This window comes from Bidens hawaiensis, unplaced genomic scaffold (assembly GCF_021521415.1).
Source record: "Bidens hawaiensis isolate Kalapana, Puna unplaced genomic scaffold, B.hawaiensis_p1.1 tig00023835_1, whole genome shotgun sequence".
Classification (NCBI taxonomy): domain Eukaryota; kingdom Viridiplantae; phylum Streptophyta; class Magnoliopsida; order Asterales; family Asteraceae; genus Bidens; species Bidens hawaiensis.
In genome coordinates this window covers 252215-275111 of record NW_027505039.1, presented here as the reverse complement: position 1 = coordinate 275111, position 22897 = coordinate 252215, and the positions used below count along the sequence as shown (strand labels likewise).

General features: G+C 37.9%; 1 pseudogene across 1 annotated transcript; it reads left to right on the top strand.

Annotated features, from left to right (window-relative positions):
* The first annotated feature begins 15749 nt into the window (after positions 1–15749).
* Positions 15750–18445, top strand: LOC143610111 (protein phosphatase 2C 16-like; annotated as a pseudogene). The gene is made up of 4 exons (XR_013149533.1): positions 15750–16530; positions 16731–17048; positions 17150–17254; positions 17938–18445. The product of XR_013149533.1 is annotated as a protein phosphatase 2C 16-like (transcript).
* Positions 18446–22897: the final 4452 nt, after the last annotated feature.

Here is a 22897-nt window from a genome sequence, read left to right as displayed (position 1 = left end):
CAACCGATGCTACGCATATAATTAAGCTCTTCAGTTATACTTAGCAATTTCGTGTTTTCTTCTAAAAAACCCGTTGGGTCTTACAATATCAATAGGGCAACTGTTTCGCTCATGTATCTTTCAAAAGGAAAAAAGATCTATGAGAGTTCTTTCCTGAATCTGAAAAAGAGTACTTGGGTTCTCCCAATAACTAAAAAGTATAGCATGCCTGAATCTAACCGGGGTTCGCGGTGGAGGAGGGACTGGATCGGAAAAAAGAGCGATTCCAGTTGTAAGATATCTAACGAAACCGTCACTGGAATTGGGATATTATTCAAAGAGAAAGATCTCAAATATCTGGAGTTTGTCTTTTATACTTGAAGAGGTAGGTCCCAGCAGAGCCCAGTTGGACCCGCAGGACTCACCTTGAAGAGAGACGTATGCGCAGAAACCAACTGGATCCGCAGGACCCACCATGCTCAGAGACGTGACGTCCTTACGCGCAGTACGCAAGCTGTTCCCACAGGAAATGCCTCCCAATGGTGAAGTACTCCGCCTGTTCCCGCAGCTGCGGATACAAGCCATCAGGGAAGGCCACCCGCGCAGCAAGGCTACACGCACAAGGCACTTAGCTCTCAATAATTCAGTAGTCACCTGAAGGAATGAGCAAAGCCGGGAACAATCCCGCACAAAGGCGGGAGGGGGAATACTCCCGCCCAAATAAGCCAGTCCGTACGATACTGGAGGATCTTTTGTACTGTACCTGACGAGGTATGGGCAAAAGATCTGACCAGAGATACGACAGCTCATTGACAACAGTATGGGGAGCAGCATGCTCTTGTACTGTATGTCACTATTAGCCGCTGCCTACTCACCAACTCCTGTCATACCACGTGCATAGCCGGCAGTTGGTGGAAAAGGAATGGTACACAGCAGGCATGGTCACTGTCAGCCGCTGCCTACCCACCAACTACCAGCATGGCACGTGCGTAGGCCACAGTTGGTAGAACAGGAATACTATTCAGCGGGCTATACCTTCTTGGAAACCTACCTTCGGCTATAAATACCCCAAATAGTATGATCATCTAATCTCATCTTGTATCTTACATCTTATACCCGATATCTGCTCTAGCAATCTCTTAATATACACTTATATTCAAGAGCAATCTAGTCTGATTCTCACGCCGGAGGGTGGTCACAAGGAGGTACCCCCCCTTCTCAGTGACGAGCTCACGGTGTCTGTTTTGCAGGTTATCAGAAGAACCATCTTTGCTGGGTCTAACCCCTCGTGGGAAACATCTATTTAACCCCCAGATTATCCGTAATCTGCCCGGGGTCGATTAGTGTTTCTTCATTGGCGCCATCCGTGCATAAAAGCTAGAACTAATTTTTCTCCAGTTTTCTCAAAACTTCTGGAAAGATGGTTAACGTTACTCCGGTCCTAAGGCCAACGAGTTACCAGGAAGCCCCGGTAACCACAACCCCAGCTACTGGGGGGAACACCGGCGAGCACACAAATTTTACGAACACTACCCCGGTTACCCAAGCCGGGGCAAGTGCAGTAACTTTTACGAACACTACCCCGGTTACCCAAGCCGGGGCAAGTGCAGTAAACAACCGTCCCCTGGGATTCAATAATACCCAGGCGGAAAGACAACAGACGAAACTCCCCCGCCAAACGCTTGAACAAGTTAAAGCGTGGGCGGAGGCACGTCAGAAGGAATTCCAAGCTGAGTTGGACGAACGCTTGCGTTCCGTCCAACAGGCTGACGAATTTGGAAGCACTCGACAACAGCTCAACATGAGCAGTGAGTGCGAGTCCTCGGACGATGATCGGGAGGAATCCGACACCGACGCAAACCCTCGCCTTAGGGCGAAAGGGAAGCGTAAGGAAACGGACTTCCAAACGAGAAGGAATTTCGAAGAAACCTTCAAACAAAGGAACACGGGGGGAAACCCACGTGACTTCTCCAAAACCTTCAGACCAACTGCTGCAAACGCGGGAACATCCAAGTTTGCAAGGGACATTGCGGGAAGCAATCGCCCCGAAAAGTGCCAAGCAGATGCCCAACATCGGCACTTATGATGGTATATCCGACCCAGATGATCACCTGAACAGATTCATAGCGGGGGCAACCGTCAGCAACTGGACGGAACCCACGTGGTGTTATATGTTCCAGATGACACTGGTTGGAGCGGCTAGAGCGTGGTTTGACCGTTTACCGGTCCACCACATCTATGATTGGGCGGACTTCCAACACATGTTCAGCCAACACTTCAGTCAACAGAGGAAATATATTGAAGAACAGTGGACGATCCTCAACTGCGTTAGAGATAAGGATGAACCTTTACTAGACTTCATCACTCGCTTTAACTCGAAAAAGCTGAGTCTGGGCGTTATAAGCGAAGACCTTGTTCGCGCCGCTTTCATCCAAGGCGCCGAATACCCAGAGCTTATCCGCACGTTGACGGGTAAAGATGGCATGCCATCCACATGGGATGCCATCATGACGGCAGCCAAGCGCTTTGCCGAAACAGAGAAGCAATTGGGTGGGGATCTGCCCCAGACTACAAACTTATACACGCAGAGGACTAGAGAAAACAACGTCCAGACCGCCCGGCAAAACAAAAGGAAGAAGCCAAGCATGTGGCAGTCAAGGGTAAACTTTGACACCTCATCCAGCTCTCGCTCCCTAGTAGGCGGAAGGGGTAATACACACCCATCAAGCCGACACCCCAGGTGGACGCCGCTCACCAAAAGCGTCACGGAGATATTTGCCACTGAGAAACTCCCATGGCCAAAAGCTCCAACGGTCCGGCAACGACCTGACGCGGATCAGAGCAAATACTGTGACTTCCACGGCACAAAGGGTCACACCACTGAGAAGTGTTCATCCTTGAGGGATATTATCGAAACATTCGTCAAGGAGGGCAAACTTACACACCTGGTGGCATCAATCAGGAATGGAGGGAAGAATGACAACCGATACAAAAGCAACGGACGAAAGCCCGTTGACATCAGCATTCACATGGTTCGTGGTAACATCAGAGGAAGAAAAAGACGGACGACAGAACCATGCGCATGGAAAGAAGCTGAGGTGCGCTTCCCGCGAGTGCCAGGAGGACCCAGCAAAGAAGGCCCTATCGTCATCAAAAGCCAGCTGGGGCACTACATCACTTCCCGCACTCTTGTTGACAACGGCGCCTCGTCAACGGTTATGTACAGGCAGTTCTTCGACAAGCTAGATGACGAAGACAAGGAACGCCTGGAAACGGTCTCCGCCACGATGGAAAGGTTCGACGGCAGCACAAACACCCCTCTAGGTATCCTATCTTTCCCCGTCACTCTCACAGACGGAAAACACTCCCGCACAGAGGAGGTGGACTTTGTCGTAATGAGGAAGCCACACCACACGTACGACATTCTCTTCGGGAGAGACGGGATGGCAAGATTCAATGCTGTGGTATCTTCAGTCCACGGCATGATGGGATGGCCAACAGCTGAGGGCGTGGCGATGGTCACCGGTATTCCCCAGGTATGCATCGCATCTGTCTCATCAACACCCAAACCAAAGATGGCTAAACCCACCATCACCGAACCAGAAGAATGGGCTTTCAATGGCAAATACCCCGACCAGGCGGTTACCATTGGCCCAACAATCACTGATCCTACGCGCACATTACTCAAACGCTTACTACAGAAAAACGCTAACATCTTCGAATGGAAACCAGCAGACATGACTGGTGTACCTCGAAGTAAAGCAGAGCATAAGCTCAAGTGTGACCCGGCTTTTACGCTGGTCATACAAAAGCGTAGAGTAATGGGGGCGGAACAAGCTAACGCGTGTAGAACCCAAGTCAAGGAACTCCTTGACGCGGGCATCGTACGCGTTAGCAGATATCAAACTTGGGTTGCAAATCCCGTTATGGTACCGAAGTCTAACAAGCAATGGCGCATGTGCATAGATTTCAAAGACTTGAACAAAGCATGCCCCAAAGATTGTTACCCGTTACCCGAAATTGATCTTAAGGTAGATTCGTTAGCACCGTTTCGCCTTAAATGCTTCCTTGATGCGTATAAAGGGTACCATCAAATCCACATGGCCGTTGACGATCAGGACAAAACCGCATTTCGGACGCCCGATGGCACATTCTGTTATCAAATGATGCCATTCGGACTTAAGAATGCCGGGTCCACATACCAACGCCTGATGGACAAAGAGTTTCATGCCCAAATTGGGAGGAACTTGGAAGTATACATGGATGACCTGGTCATCAAAAGCCTTGACCCAGAAGCGATGTTGAAAGACATCGAAGAAACATTCAACACACTCAGAAGGATAAACATGAAGCTCAACCCGAGCAAGTGTTCCTTTGGGATGGAAGAAGGGAAGTTCTTAGGAGTCATTGTTACAAAAGATGGCTTCAGAGCGAACCCTGAAAAGGTCGAAGCCATTGTCAAAATGGAATCACCTACTACCATCAAGCAAGCTCAGACACTGAATGGACGCCTAGTTGCACTTAACCGCTTCTTGGCAAATCATGCGGATAGGTCGTTCCCATTCGTGTCGACGCTGAGAAACTGTCTAAAGAAAACGCACTTCCGCTGGACACCAGAAGCGGAAGCAGCTTTTCAGGAAATTCGGTCACGCTTGATCGAACTCCCAACGCTCACAGCACCAGAAGCGGGAGAGGAATTAATCCTATACCTCTCCGCCACAGATAGAGCAACCGGGGCCGTCCTGTTAGTCGAGCGAAAAGGCATCCAGATGCCAATCTACTATGTTAGCCGTCTCCTAACAGACGTCGAAACTCGGTACTCTACCCTGGAAAAATTAGTCTTAGCACTTGTACATGCTTCACGCAGGCTAAGACGATATTTCCAAGGTCACCCAATCACTATTCTCACAAACTTCAAACTTGCAAACGTTTTAGGCAAACCCGAACTTTCGGGACGCCTAGCCAAATGGGCAATAGAATTGGGAGAATACGCGGTAAAGTACAAGCCAAGGCCAGTCATAAAAGGCCAGGTCTTGTCCGACTTTATTGCCGAAGTCCCCGCATCGCGGGAGAAAGAGTGCCAGGACGAGGCTCAACCCTCTCCAGCACAAGACATCGATGATGTCTGGCGACTTTACACTGATGGAGCGGCTAGCAACGAGGGCTCAGGCGCAGGGTTAAAACTTACCAACCCAGCAAATATTCAACATAGGGATGATCTAAGGTACGGAATGTATCATCAAATATTCAACATGATTCGACAAGATCTAGTTTCGTTCAAGTAAGGGATTCTAGCCAATTAAAAGGATCTTTTGATCATTGAGAGACCATTTTGATTCCATTAGTAATTAGGATCCTTCCTTGGGATCCTTCCTTTTGAATATGTAAATTTCTCCACCTGTTCGTAACTTTGTAATTGATTGTCGTATCAAGTTTTCTTGTCTTAGAACCAACATATAATGCAACATCTTTCATTGTGTCATAACATTTGTGCAACCACTCACTAGATGACAAATTTGCATTCACGGCCAAACTTACAAGGTTCAAAGTTTCGACATGATGGTGTATTTTTTTTCTCTTGTAAAGATAAATCATGATACATTCACTAAGATAGTGTATGTTTCAAACTCTATCTCAACACGCTAGAACAATATATGGTTATATTGGAGACTTACGTCAATGCAAGACTTTTTTCGCTTGCGGAGATAAATCATGAAACGTACACTAAGATAGAGTATGTTTCAAAGCTTATTTCACCAAGCGAAAACAATATATGGTTATGTTGGAGACTTACATTAATGGAAGTTTGAACATGGATGTAAATATGATCATAATGAATGAAGATCACTTTAAATGATAAGACACATCCTAAATATGTTGCGTTATATTTTACCTATATAGGTACATGTTGTATGAAAAACATGCACCAAAAAGCAATTGAAGTGTTAAGAAAACCAACACACATGTGAATTAGGTATGTTGGACACTTACATTAGTGCAAGTTGACCAAGGGTGCAAATTTTATCATATTGTGGGTATCTTGTGTTTTATATTACTTATGCAATTGTCGTGAAAAAAAAAACCTTGGAGCAAAAGAAAACTGAAGTTGCTTAAAAATTTGTACACATTTATAGCACTCAAAAAATGGCCTATGGATCAACCAATTCTACACCTATCATTAATCTCTTTAGTCATACTTAGCATTCTCGTGTTTTCTTTTTAGAAAAATATGTAAATTTTTCTACATCTTCGTAACTTTTTAATTGATTGTCGTATCAAGTTTTATAGTCTTATATCCAACATATAATGCAACATCTTTCATTGTGTCATAATAAATGAGCAACCACACACTAGATGACAAATTTGCATTCAAGCTAAACTTACAAGGTTTAAAGTTTCGACATGACGATGTACTTTTTTCTCTTCTAAAGATAAATCGTGATACGTTCATTAAGATAGTGTATGTGTCAAACTTTATCTCAACAAGCTAGAACAATATATGGTTATACCGGAGACTTGCGTCAATGCACGACTTTTTTCGCTCGTGGAGATAAGCCATGAAACGTACACTAAGATAGTGTATGTTTGAAAGTTTATCACACCAAGCTAAATCAATACATGGTTATGTTGGAGACTCACGTCAATGGAAGTTCGAACATATATGGATGTAAATATGATCATAATGAAGATCACTTTAAATGATAAGACACATCCTAAATATGTTGCATTATATGTTACATATATAGGTACATGGATGTAAATATGATCATAATGAAGATCACTTTAAATGATAAGACACATCCTTAATATGTTGCATTATATGTTACCTATATAGGTACATGTTGTAAGAAATACATGCACCAAAAAGCAATTAAAGTGTTAAGAAAACCAACACACATGTTCGAATTAGGTATGTTGGAGACTTACGTTGGTGCAAGTTGACCAAGGGTGCAAATTTGATCATCTTCCGGGTATCTTGTGTTTTATACTACTTATGTAATTGTCGTGGAAAAAAATCACGGAGCAAAAGAAAACTAAAGTTGCTTAAAAAATGGTACACATTTATAGCGCTTAAAAAATGGTCAGAACAATGTTAACTATGGATCAACCAATGCTACACCTATCATTAAGCTCTTCAGTCATACTTAGCATTCTCGTGTTTTCTTCTTAAAAAATATGTAAATTTCTCTACTTTTCATAACTTTTTAATTGATTGCCGTATCAAGTCTTCTAATTTTATACCCAACATATAATGCAATATCTTTCATTGTGTCATAACATGTGAGCAACTACTCACTAGATGACAAATTTGCATTCACGGCCAAACTTACAATGTCCAAAGTTTCGACATGACGGTGTACTTTTTTTCTCTAGTAAAGATAAATCGTGATACGTGCACTAAGAGAGTGTATGTTTCAAACTTTATCTAAACATGCTAGAACAATATATGGTTATATTGAAGACTTCCGTTAGTGCAGTACTTTTTTTCGCTTGTGGAGATAAATCATGAAACGCACTAAGGGGGTGTTTGGCCTAGCTTTTTTAGCTTTTTTTTTTACAAAATAAGCTTAAATTGGTGTTTGGCTTAGCTTTTAAGCTTATGCTTATTAGCTTATATAAGCTCATTTGAATAAGCTTATGTGAAGATGGTTTTTTAGCTTATTTGATAAAAGCTTATTTGTTTAAGGGTGTAAATTACTCATTTGTCCTCAAATGGTGGTGGATTAGTAATTATAACTCTAACAAATTAAAGAATGTTGGATTTAACAACTTATTAAGACACATAATTAACTTGTAGAATACAAGCTAATCCAAACACTTGAAAAGAGCTTATCAAATAATAGAAAAAAAGCTATAAGCTAATTTTATATATAAGCATAAGCTAGAAAATAAAAGCTAGGCCAAACACCCCCTAAGATAGCGCATGTTTCAAAGTTTATCTCACCAAGCTAAAATAATACATGGTTATGTTGGATACCTACATCAATGGAAGTTCAAACATGGAAGTAAATATGATCATAATGAAGATCACTTTAAATATAAAGGCACATCCTAAATATGTTGGGTTATATGTTACCTATATATGTAAATGTTGTAAGAAAAACATGAACTAAAAGGCAATTGATGTGTTAAGAAAACTAACACACATGCTCGAATTAGGTAGGTTAATAAAACTCAAGTCTCTTATATAATGAAAATAAGAATTCAAAAAATAAATGAGAAAGTTCATATATGTGTGTGTAGATCTATAATTTTTTATATGATTCATAAAATATATATCGGTTTAAAAGTGAATAAGCGCGGTTTGCTTGCAAAATTGAAAACTGAATTGTAAATGAGAGGGAGAGTATGCGTGTATATAAAGTATCCACAAGTAAAAAATAATTTGTTGGACCAATGTGAGACGCGTTGTAAACAAACGCCATTAGTCACTATTTTTAACAAGCTCATCCCACATGGATGAGATTATTCGAAAGACAAATCTTCTATCATGTTTTCATACAATAATACCTAATATTCAGTGCATTGTGTTTTCCTTGTTATCAATATTTCCTGTAGTACTGGCATTATCGGTATTAAGACCGACCTGAATTTGGAAAATGATGCATGGACTTGCATAGCTAGTTATTGAGCAACAACTTTAGCTATAATAGATTAATAGGTTCTTGATTGTTTGTAGTATTGTTAGATCCCACAAGTGAATGTGGTCTTTGACTTTCATTTTAAGTAAGAGGCTGGTTGGTTCATTCAGATGTGAATGAGTCAGATCTAAATGAACCTCTATCCCATTCAACAACAACAATAAGTCTGAATGATTCAGACATAATTTTAACCATTCAGATGTTTTTCTGTTTGAAACCAAACAGTCTGAAGTCTGAATGAATCAGATGTTTACATCTGAATGGTTCCATTCAGATGTAAACAAACAGCCTCTAAGTCTTCCTTTTGGTAGCATGATTTTATCAATAAAATAAATATTGATTAATACCATACAAAAACTTCCTATTAATAGCACTAAGCTTAATATCTAATGAAATTATTACAAACACATATTTGGCCACCACTTACTCAATATCCTAGTACATAACAGGTAAACAAAGAAACAACAACACTCTTAATGACCATAGCCAAGACACTCCAACCATAGTCAGATGTATAATGAACACATCATGGTTGGTCAAATTTAACCTCCATAGGTATCTTACATCATCTCTCGATACACGTTTGGCGTGTCTCCATGCTGAACCACAACCTCGTGAATGCTAGTTCCATCAACTCTTTCAGCATAATCATCCAAGTGAATAGGTGCACCAACAACAATATTAGACGGTCCATCACGACCTGTGGGGGTGGTACTAGTGATGAAGGTGTGGGTAACACGATATTAGGCGAAATTGTGGTATCGACTGAATTTGAACTAGCTAAATGAAAAGAATCTATCAGACCATACTTGTTTGAACTCTCATCACTACTCGGATTAAAACCCAAGTTATGCTCATAAGGGTTCTCATCTTCATAGTTGTTACTGATGTATACTTTCACATGTTGGGGACGAAAAGCAACATTGTACGATTGTGCAGACAGACTGTGACAATGACAAACTTTAACTTAGTTATATTCTTAAAATCACACAAATTAATAAACCCAATATATGAAGCTTAAAATCACACATAAGTACATAAATATATTCTTAAAATCACACATAAGTACAAGTCTACAACTTAGGCAAATTATTAAATCTCATGTTTCACAATTCACATGGACATATTTTATAACCGGTGGGCCGGACTCTCATCAGCGGTTTTTTGAACAAACTGATTTTACAGACCTTATGCCAAATATTGGGCTTTTTGAACTTTGGGCCTGTTCGACCTTTTCAATCAGATCTTTGGGGGTTTTCAGGGCCGGGCCCAATTATGCTCTTCCTTTCAATTTTCAAGTTTAAACAAATATGTTGATTTGATTTGTTAAAGGGTGCTGCTAAACGTACCCCCCCTTATACTAATTTTACTAAATATACTTCCCCCTAAACTTATTACAATAATCACTATTAACTCTTAACATTATTTATATACATATTAGTCCTTACAACACTTTTTTTACTTAATAATCTACACTACATATATCAAATTAAAAACTATCAACTATTACTATTAATTTATTTTTTTAGTATTAATATTGTAAATATTTATAATATCTTTTTTTGAATTTTAATAGCATATATATTTATAATATCCTTATTTTACCTCTTTATCTTTTACAAAATAAACCCGAAACTCAAAACCCTAAACCCAAAACCTGAAAACCTAAACCCTAAACCCTAAACCCTAAAACCTAAACCCAAACCCGAAACTCGAAATCTTAAAAAGAAAACGCAACTTGTAAAAAAAATCTAAAATCCTTAGTTTTGTGCTAACTTGTTAATTTTATGATTTTAAGGGGTAATATGAAAGTTGATTTTTTCAAGGGGGGTATGACAAGCAACCAGGGGGGTACATTTAGCCTGATCCTTTGTTAAAATGGTCATGTAAAATCAATTAAGATATTAGTTTTTCATTAGCTTGTGTTTGCTTACAATTAGTGTAAACGAAATTAGATACTTGGATTTATATATTAACATTAATTTGAACGAAAGTTAGATAATTAGGATGCCTTGAGACCATATCGTCGTCTTCAACTATGCTTCTCATCTTCACCGATGTGTGGAGATCTCACGCAAACCTCATCGCTGCAAGATTCTCATGGCAGCCCATCCATTTTGGTGATGCGACTTCCATACGGATAGCTTAAGAGTTATGGAAAACAAGGCTACTATTTTTTTAAATAAAGAAAATATTAAAATATTATTTATAATAATATAAGTCTATTGCTATCTATTTCTTAACACTTTGAGCTGGTCATGATTATTCAAATATATAAATAAAATTAAGTAAATGAATTAGTCGAACAACCAGTAGGTTAGGAGTTAGGACACCTGTTTGCCAAATTCAATTTGAACACTATTAGAATACTTTAATATTAATCTTTCTTGTCTTAAGTCAAGTTAAATTCCAAACAACATATTATATCTACATCAGAAATAATGCTACACACAGTTTTTTTTTACATGGCTGCTCTTTTAAAAAATAAAAAGTTAGAAAGTAATATATATATATATAATGTATTTGTTTGATAAAAATATATATAACTTTATTTTTCAATCTCTTCAACAAAACTATAAATAGAATAACGTTTCTTACAAATCAGTTCGTAACGACCCAACATCTGTATTCCAGTTGGTGGTCCATGACTTAACGTCTATGACATGTTAGGCTGAGGGGTGCGGAGCGCTAGTCAGGGCGCGTGAGGGACTTCGATAGCGCCCCGGGGCGCGAGAGCCACACCACCGGGGCGCGAGAGGGGCGCGAGAGGGGCGCGAGAGCGGAAAACGAGGCAGGCGCCAGGAGGCTCGCGCGCGTGAGTGGCTGTGGGAAATGGGAAAGAGCCGTTGGAAGGCTTTAATAATGAATAAAAATATTTTTTTTTTTTTAACAAAATCATCTATATATATCACAATACATATATCACAATACATATCAAACACAACCATTCTCACATACTACAACCAAAACGAATATCACACACCACACCCAAAACCCAAAATCACCCTATCTTCGAAACCTTTTTTTAAAAACATGTCTGGAAATTGGTACCCAAACCTAGATTCAGATTACCCTTACGACGATTTATGGTCGGCACCGGAACAACCGATGTTTTATTCGGGGTCGCAACAATCATCCGGCTTTCAACCATCCAACATGCAACCGTCTCCTAACTTTGTAGTTCCGGAGACACAAGAACCGGAACCAGAAGGTGAAGCTGCGGGACAAAGAAGACGCGTCCACCGGAAAAAACAACTTGCAACGGACGGGTCGGGTTCGGCTTCGACCGGAAGGGCGAAACGGAAAATCACTCCGTGGTCATCGGATGAGAAGGAAGCCCTGTGTCGGGCTTGGATAGCCATTTCTGAGGATCGGCGTTGCGGTAATTGTTTTAACGTTTTTAAAAATGATTGTAAATAAAAAGTTAAATAAAAAAGTTAAATGGCTTACAAATTTATTTACATAATTTTGCAGCCGACTACCAAAAGAGCAAGGTCTTTTGGACAAAGGTTAGGGAGACGTTCTATTCGCTCGTTGGGAGTACAGAGCGGAATCCCGATATGATTTCGGGTCGGTGGACCGAAATTAGAAAATTTGTCGGCTTGTTTACTAATCTGTTCAACAGGAACGCCGGTCGTATGAGACCAAGTGGCAGTGACGATTTGGCGGTCTATAATTTCACTGTCGAAGAGTGGAAGCAGGAGTGCCTGCGGAGGTATGGGGCGGTGAAGACGTGGGACGGTGTAAAGTTGTGGGAGAGGTTGAGAAGGTGTGCCAAGTGGGTTGAGCTGGTGGCGCCGGACCTTGATGCGGAAGTAGGGCCGAAACGGACTAAAACTAGTTCGTCTGGAGCGTACAGCACAACGGACGGGTCGGATTGCCGGGTTGGATTCGACCTAAACGTTGCGGGGGAGGAAACGTCTTCACCGCCGAGGAGGCGGCCATTGGGAAGGGACGCCAGGGGGAAAAAACCGGCTGAGGGGGAAGCCGTAAACATCAACGATCTTGTTGAATCCCTCAATAAATTCAACAAAACCCTGGAGGTGGTCTCTGTTGACAAAAAGGAAAAAAAAAGAATGAGAGATTTGGACTTCCTTGCAAGAGACTTCAGCCACCTAAATCCGGTCGACCAAATGCTGATGGAAAAACAAAAGGAACGTATCCGGAAGAGGTTGATCGAAGAAGACGAAGCCGAAGAATAAGAATAATGTTAATGTGTTTTTTTAATTTTTTTTAATTAATGTGTTTTTTTAATTTTTTAGTACTTTAATTTTTTTTATATATTAATGTGTTTTTTTAATTAATGTGTGTTTGTTTAAATAATTACTTGTTTTTTTAATAATACGTTTTTTTAATACATTTATAAAAAAATAAAAAAATAAACCGCTCGCGCCCCCTCTCGCGCCCCTCCACACCATGCCCCGGGGCGCTATCACCACTACCAATACCCATCTTATCAAGTTTCTCTCTCTGCCACACGTCACAATATTATTGGATGGCGCCCCCACTCACGCCCCCTCTCGCGCCCCCCACACCCCTCAGCCTTACATAAACATTCATCCATGACATGTTACGTACACACTCATATGCACTTCTTTCAGAGTAATTGGTTGGTTATCTAAAACAAGGTCCCAATAGACAAACGACACATCATCATAGTAACATTTATGACTTTGATGTTTAGTGGGCCATGACCCCATGTCACCACCATGTGTATTTAATATTTATAATATTATTTAATATTTATAATATCACATGACTTAAGGCTACAAAATGTAACAAATTTTTACCAAATGTAGACTTGCTTATACTTAGTTTAGTTTGAAAACGAGCCGAACCGAGTATATTGAATGTAAAGAAATGAATGATTTTTTTTATGTTTGAATTTAGTTTGGTTAGAAATCGAGTAGTTAAGTTTTGTTTGGTTTCGTACAAAGTTTTAAATTATTAACATTACAAAATATCATTAATTCAAAACTTTTAACTAAAAAATATCGACTTCCAGACTCTAAAATGTCTAAATCTCAAAGTTAGCAAGAAAATATATATAAAACGAGCGGTTACTGATTTAAAATTTAACTTTGAAGTCACCACATAAGAAGAAATTTTAAAAACTAAAAAAAAACAGTATATTTTTATATACGCACATAATATATATATATATATATATATATATATAATAAATAAAAATAATTCAAGCAAAACGAATCGAACCAATCAAGACTTTGCTTATACTTGGCTTGTTTTCAAACAGATTCGAATCAAAATCAAATGAGCATTTTTCAAGCAATTTCCAAATTAACAGCCTATAGTGAACAAATAAATATTTTATTGACTTGTAATTAGCCCATGTTTTATATGTAATTTACTATAAAACGATTACAATAAAGTGGCAGGCAAACGGGCAACAAGCTGCGCCACAACCCCTTTTTGAATAGCAAAACCAATCCTGCTAAAAACGAAGCTTTGGGACCTAGAAGCTGAAGAGGTTCCGAGTACGACGCGCTGAACCCTACTCAAAAATTTCACAGTCTCTGGGGCCAGAAAACCAAATGTATCAAAGGCAAATGGTAGAAATACATGTTGATTATCTAAACAAGCTTTCTCGTGTTTAACAACTTTGCTCGATTCAGCCTTCAACGCAGCCTGACCCACAACAAACCCACGGTCCCTGAGTCCAACAAGAGGAGACACTCCTGTAAGATCCACACAGGTGTGTTTCCCCACTGCCCACCCGAACACAAGAATATCAACTGGTCGTAAAGTAGACCTCCCTTCAAGAGGATCCGTGAGAAAGTTAACATGGGCCTCCTTTTTAGCAGAAATCTCTGCCCGTTTAAGAACATCACACAGAACATCCCTAACCAAATCATGTCTGTATTTAAAGCCAGACAATTCTTTGCAATGCACCGCATGGTCACCAAAAGAATCCAAACAGACCTTGCGACAAATTGGGCAAGGTTCATCAGTCGGGAACATATGGATCATTAACCGGTACTTAAGGATAGCCCGATACTCCAAACCCGACATACGTTGGCCTAATCCTTCAATGGGGATGGCCGTCAGAAAATCCTGAGCCCGAGGAGCCCGAAGGCATTCAAACACCGCATTTTGGCGAGGAGATAGATCAAACTTTACTTCTAAACTCTTGACGATTCCACTAAATAAGGCACTCGCCACAACATGTTGGGCTTTAGGGGGGGCGGTGTCCTTATTAGCGAACCCGCTAAGATCAAAATCTGGAAGTGAAGTACGTAAACGATCTATCGCACACCCATAATCAGAGTACAACCCATAAATATCACCGCCCAAAGAATATTTAATCAACATAGAGAAAATGCATTGAATTATGTTGATAAATGAATCAATACGTGTCAATAAAGCAGTTAAAGCATTCCCAAGAAATCCTCTCTCTCTCACACACACACACTTTCTCTCTCTAGAAAATCTTGAAAACCCACCTCAAGAAACTCATCTTTTTCGCATTTTACCAATTTCGTAAGCAATTTAGGGCTTGTTTTGATCTTAAATTGACTCAAAAGTTTGTGTCTTTATTATCTTTTTAGTCTTCTTCAACAAGCCCAAGACTCATAGTATATGGTGTAATGAGAAGAAAACCCAAATTATCTTGATAAGGGTTGCCTTAGATCCATCAAACCCAGGTTTAATTTGTTGAATATCTGATTAAGCTGTCACCTTTTTAGGGTTTTGTGCTGTAATTTGATGTGGGTTAGGGCTTATTATACTTTTCTTGATGTTATTTGAAAATTAGGATTTTTTTTTTATTTTATTATTATTATTTTTTTGTATTTGTTTCAAGAATCTTGAATCTTTAGTAGATTTTGAACAAACCCAATTTCTTGTTTTATTTTATTTTTTTTTATTTTTTTTTTAAATCAACTTAATTGGTCAATGTTCATTGGTTAATTATTAATAGATGATGTTTACATCGGGACAATTACAGACTAACGGCAGATAGACGGGACTAACGGCAGATAGACGGGCAACAAGCTGCGTCGCTACCCCCTTCTGAATAGCAAACCCTACCCTACTAAATACAACGTTCCCTTTAGCATGGGCGGAGTTACTGCTGACCACCTGCTGAACCCGCTTAAGGAACTGAACCTACCCTCTTGTTTTATAGATAATGGATTATTAGATATTTAGATCCAGTTGTTGTGACATCTGATCTGTTGACCAAATCTTGATTAGTCAACCTTAGGGTTATTATGAATTAGTGTTCAAGCTTGGGGTGGTGTTGAATTGTTGAAGTAGTTAGTGATCAAGATCTTTGTAATTCGAAAGAAAAAGTTGTTAAATGGAAGATATGTCGTCCACGGTTTCAGTTACGTTTAGTTTAACCAACAATCCGATTTCCGAAAATACCCCTCGACAAAATCACGTGGATTTCGCTCACATGAATCTATTTACCGAAACCATTGTTGGTGATCAAATCATGATTCAAGAAAGTGATAGTGATGAAGTTATGTCGGTTGGGGACGTACCGATTGAAATTAATAGTGAATTGTTAGCCATGAATGCGAACTCGGGTAGTTTAAAGGCGTCTGTTATGGCGATCGAGGGCATAGATAACGGTCAAATAGTTGCGAAAGTGATTAGTTTGGAAGCTACGACAAATGAGCATACTTTGAAAGCGTCTGTAATGGCGATTGCTGATAAGAAGCATAGGAAAGTTGTAAAAAGTGTTTTTGAGTTGGAGTATTTACCGCTTTGGGGATCTAATTCGGTTTGCGGTAAAAGGCCAGAAATGGAAGATGCTGTTATTGCTGTTCCTCAGTTTATGAAAATACCGATTAAGATGCTTGTTATGGATCATGCATTGAATACAAATTTGAGTGATTTAACGGCTCACTTTTTTGGTGTTTACGACGGCCATGGTGGAGCTCGGGTATTTCTTGAAATTTCTTAGTTTATGTTAACACAAATTTTATTATCTCGGTAATGATTTAGCAGTCTTTATGCTTTATAAATACACTTTTGACCAATGTTTGACCCGACCCATGTTACCTTTTTTTTTTCTTTTTAATCTAGTATTATTGTTTGACCCATAGAAATATAAAACTGAAATTGAATTATTTCTTGATTTAGGTTGCGAATTACTGTCGAGATCGTGTCCATGTCGCGTTACAAGAGGAATTAAAAATCATGAAACAAGAACTGGTCAAAGATACGGTCAACGACAGTGTACAGATCCGTTGGGAGAAAGTGTTCACTAATTGTTTTCAGAAGGTAGATAATGGGGTCAGTGGGACCGCAACTTCTGAACCAGTGGCACCCGAAACCGTAGGGTCCACTGCTGTGGTGGCATTAATATGTTCATCACATATTGTAGTTGCAAATTGTGGTGATTCTCGAGCTGTACTTTATCGTGGCAAAGAAGCCATAGCTTTATCAAATGACCATAAAGTAAACATTTTTTTTCTCCTGTTGCTGAATATTAACATAACGTTTTATTTTATTTTATTATAAAAAAATCTAACTTGTTGCTTGAATGCCTGATTATTTAGCCAAATAGGGAAGATGAATATGCAAGAATTGAGGCAGCAGGGGAAAGGTTATACAGTGGCAAGGTCACCGTGTTTTTGGTGTGCTCGCGATGTCGAGATCTATTGGTGAGTCTCGGTATTTCTATGAGTGGCAAAAGGGGTTATTTTGTATGGCATTAATAATATAATTTTATAAATAAAATTATTTTGTTGTGTATCAAATATACAATTTGGGTTTTTTTTTTGGGGGGGGGGGGGGGGTGTAAATGAGGCAAGCTACTCGAGATTGGCTTGCTATAGGCTCGGATTGAGTCGAGCTTAAACTACCTGAGCTTACGAGCCTGAACTCGAGCTAGAACCTTAAAAGTAACTTTGTTTAGTAAATGAGCCCGAGCTCGAGCTGACTTCCAAGCCTAAACGAGCCTATTATCTGTTTAATTTATATTTAGTATATTAATCATATAATTATATATTATAAAAATAACTAAATAATATATATGAACCCTCTCGTATATATATCCAATTATTATAATAACTAATAAACAAGCCGTGCCTTATTCAAGTGTTTCGTATAGAACTCAAAACGAGCCAAGCTCGAGCCTAGGCGAGCTTGGGCTCGACTCAGCTCGTTTGCACCGCCCCTACCCACAACCCGTTCAATCCATTGGATTGTTTTCATCCTTTTGACTCGTTAAAGGTAAAACATAATCCATATGGATTGAATTGCCACTTCCAATATTTTTATAAGCTGTAATGAAAAAAATATATTTTTTTTTTTCATATTTTTTACTCCTTTATGTGTTTCGCAGGTGATAGGTATTTAAAACCATCGATAATACCGGAACCAGAAGTCACATTCACAGCCCGGGCCCGCGAAGACGAGTGCCTGATATTAGCAAGTGACGGATTATGGGACGTAATGTCAAACGAAGAAGCATGTGACGTCGCAAGAAAACGGATCCTAATCTGGCACAAGAAAAACATCGGGAACGTAGTGGAACGAGAGGTTAACGGGGTGGATCCTACAGCGCAAGCAGCAGCGGATTACCTTACGATGTTGGCGTTACAGAAAGGAAGCAATGACAATATATCAGTGATTGTGGTGGATCTTAAACCTCAAAGGAGGTTTAAAACAAAATCGTGATATTATTTGTTTGTTGGTTGGTTGTTTGGATAATGTTTTTTTTATAGAAGACAAGTTTAATGTTTTGGTTTTGTTTCTCATTGTTAGTCCATTCATTTTACATATGGGCTTTAGATGTGTGTAATGAGAATACTGTTATAATATAGTTTGTAGAGTCAGACTGCTTACTATCTCACTGATATATATATATATAATTGTTTTCCATCTAGTGATTTTATGAGGTATAATGGTATGTGACTGTGCTAAGATTTAGTTGGGATTTGCATATGATTGTCTTCCTGTTTTTATGTAGTCGTATGCGCTTGTATATTACTACGTCGCTTTTTTCGCAAGTTGTTATGTTATTGGTGTGTGTTTGTATGTTGTTCGCTTTGGTGTTGGGATATACTTAGTACGGTTGTTGTTGCTGCTAAGAGTTATGTTATAGTGATATAATATCACTTTTTACATGTAACTTGATTTTAATAGTCCCGCAACTTGTTATTTGTTTGCCTTTTATTTTAATGTAAAAAATCATATATCATCATCATCATCATCATCATCGTACTCGGTATATCCCACCAATAGCCAAGCTATGGTAGGGTCTGAGGAGGGTAAGATGTAGACAGCCTTACCCCTACCCCATAGGGATAGAGAGGCTGCTTCCGATGAGACCCCCGGCTCGATAGTAGTTTTGCATCAAGCCTTGGACATAAGGCACAGTAAAAAATCATATATATATATATTATTTGTTTGCCTTTTATTTCAGTGTAAAAAAAATATTTTTTTTATTTGTTTGCCTTTTATTTCAATGTAAAAAATCATATATATATTTTTTATCATAGATTTATACTTTATTTTTTCTCAATTCGCCAACAAGGAATGCATATTTCATCATCTTGCTATTAATCATCATGCGTTCATGTGAGCGAATTAAGTGTAATTTATTATCATTCTGCAAGTGAGTTTACTTTATATATGTAAGAAGTTTCACCAGTTAAATTTTCAATATGAATTATCATTAGCCAAAATAAAAGGCACTATAAATTGCTCATTTCGACTTGTACCTATTTTTATCAAAACTCGTTTTAACCTGAACCTAATTGAAAATATTTTTTTTCCAAATGACGTTATTGTGACTAAAACACGTTGTGACCCGTTAACATGCCTTAGACACATCTTTTGAATACATACATTATGATATATAAGAAATTAAACGTTGTAAGAATCTACTAATAAAATTACACAATTTCATTAATTTTATAATTATTATTTTTCGTTACTAGCCAAAGTTGGATGTCTTTCCGCTTATCCTTAGTCCGACCATACCCATCACTTGTCATATGAAGATTTTTTATAATATATTCCACTATGTGAAATATACTTCACTTTTTAAATTCTAGTAACATATGACATCAATGTGACAACTACTACACAAAACATGTCATATCTTGAAACAATCGTAGAAGTACTAATCAAGGTTTTGCTATTTTAAGCTCTAAACAAAATACTAAATTACCAGGATTATTGTTATTGTTTTTTTAATTTTAATTTGTCCAATTAATCATAATTGGCCTATGTTTCCTTTTCTAATCAACCATGTTTTATTGTATCCTTTGGTTACTAATTGATTATTCCTTTTTATATAAAATCAATCAATCATACCCAGTGAAGTCCCACAAACAGCAAAGCTATAGGTAGGGTCTGGGGAGGGTGGGATGTAGGCACACCGTACCTCTATTCCAAGGGATAAAGAGGTGGCTTCCAGAGATACCCTCAGCTCTAAAGTACATATGTATAAAGCAATACAAAGGAAATCCAAGTTCGACAGTAATATAAGAATACTACTACTACTAATAATAATATATATGTGTAAAGAAAATATCATTATATAAAATCAATATGAATATTAAATATATTGATTTAAGTATCATAAGTATTCTGACTGTTTTGTAGTGCACAAGACTAAAATTTTTTATAAGCCAATAAATAATAATAATAATAATAATAATAATAATAATAATAATAATAATAATAATCTAAAATTTATAAATTTAAGAATGTATAATAAAAATTTTCCATCCGAAAGCAAATCAATTTTAAGAAAATATGTTAAATTTCAAGTGGTGAATTACATATGAAAGACAAAAATAATAACTAACTAACTCTAATAACGTTTATTGATCAAGAAAACTAATTCAAAAACTTGATTATAACCCTTACAAAAGTTTGGTATTTATAGACTAACGTAAACATGTTACACTGCAACTAAAATTGCTATATAACTTTGACTCCACAATTAATTAAATAGCATATACCAACTTGTTATTAGGGGATGGATCTTGCAAGAAGTGCGAGAAGCGAATGTGTAACTCCATTAATCCTTAATTTTTCACTCTCTTGCTTATGATGTTACCTACATGTACGGAGGTTGGTTGTATCTTAATACACATTCAAACCTACCTATACACATACAAATGTACCGAGCCACATTGAAACCTACGTACCTACGCACATACATACATACACATATACAGACATACGTACCTACACACGTACATACACACCTACACATAAGAAATGAAGTGAAATTAGGGATTAATTGAGTTACACCTTCACTTCTCGCACTTCTCGCTGTAAAAAAACTTCTGAAATGATCCAATACCCTTGTTATTATCCAAACTTAACTAAACATTATTTTCCCCAAAGCTTAAATATCATTACTTGTCGCCTAAGGTTTGATAATTAGTAAACAAACATATATTATATGTATCCTAACAACTTCATGTACTTAATATTTAATAGATGGCAAGTTGTGTTCTATGCATGGAGACGTGTAGGAGGAAATGAAGCTGTCATTCCTTCAAGACATGCTATGTTGTGACCTTAGTTTATTTATTTATGCATAAAATTGCCGTAAACCATCTATCGTTAATGACATCATATAGCGGTGTGAATTTTTGGCATTGACACAAACCTAACACAGAATTTGTAAGTTTAGGTTTAGTACAAACGGATTGAAACTCAACTGCTAACGTATATAGATAAATGATTAAACTCAACTGTTTAAATGGATGTGAGATATATAATTAAAAATTGGTTGTGTTCATAATAAGTCATAACATGCTAGATTTTTATTAGTTGTAATAACTCAAAACCTGTTTTAAAGTTTTCTTCCGATCTTAAAATAGGGATGAAAATAAGCAAGTAATTAAGCATGTCATTTGACAACCAAGAGGAAAAGTGCTCGTTACTCAAACTAAAATGCATCTTTCACTTAAATTAAAAAATAATAATAAAATAAAAAAAATCAGCATATTTTTTTTCACTTAAATTAAATTACATTCTTATACATAAGGCATGCATTCAAATCTTACTTGGCTCACAATATATATTACTTAGCTCAACCTGAATACCTAATACACAATATAAGTTTTGCACTACAAGTTATTTGTCTAACACTAAACACATTATATACTATCTTTTGCTTTAAAGTTTTGGTTGAAGTTTTACTTATTTTTCACTAACACACAACTGTTCTTTTTAATTGTTTTGTTGAACAACATTGTAAATTTGTAACACTTTTCATGTTATTAAAACTTTAGAAAGGTTTACAACTAGGAGTGTGCAAACGGATCAGTCCCGTGAGATCTGACACCGATTCGTGTAGTGGTATTCTTATAACACGGGACTCGACCCTATTGTAAATGACCTGATTTGATTGGTTCGGGTCTCGGGTGTCTTACCCAGTTTATGTAAAAACAAAATGGTCAGACCCATAAGACTTGACTCGGCTCAGACGTGCTTAATGGGATTCTCAGGACCCGAGAACTAACACCATAGGCAGAAGCAGTTTCACTATGCCGAGACAACTCTCCTTCGAGTTGAGCCAATGCACTTGTAGCTTTCTCGAGTGTTATTAAGTCTTGCGCAAAAGAGGGATGCTAATAAGCAACAACTCAGGCATGGCTTCAATATCGAAAGAAGTTCTTTCAGATTTGAATCAAGAAAGACAGTGAACCATATTGTAAATAACTGACCTGGTCTCGTGGGTCTTACCTGGTTATGGGTGTGCATGGTGCAGTGCGATGTGATTTTGGGCTAAAACCAAACCGAAAACTAGAACTTCTCGTTTTGATTTTTTTGGTTTTTTCGGTTTTCCCTTTAGTTTCAGTTCAATTTTGGTTTTTTCGGTTTTCGCCATTTGAGTTTGAAATGTTTAGGGAAAAAAAAGTTAGTCGAAAATAATGAATTATAGGTATAAATAATTTGGTTAATTGTTAACTAGTAACTATTATACATTTGACCAAAAATCTTTGAGCTACATATTACTTATAAATTACCTAATATAAAAAATAAAAATATAAGAATTCGGTTCGGTTTCTCGGTTTTTATTACATGCAAATCCAAAACCGAGCCGTTAGTTCGGTTTTTACAAAAACATAAAACCAAACCGTCAGTTTTTGTTTCGGTTTGTTTTTTTTTTTTTGTTTTTTTCAGTTTCGGTTAAGTTTTCTCGATTTCTATGGGCACCCCTACCTCACTTATTTTAGCTATAACATAATGTTATTATTAAGCAAAACATGTAATGTGCCGATACATATATGCAACCAACGTTACAAAGCAAGTTCCATATTAATATTACC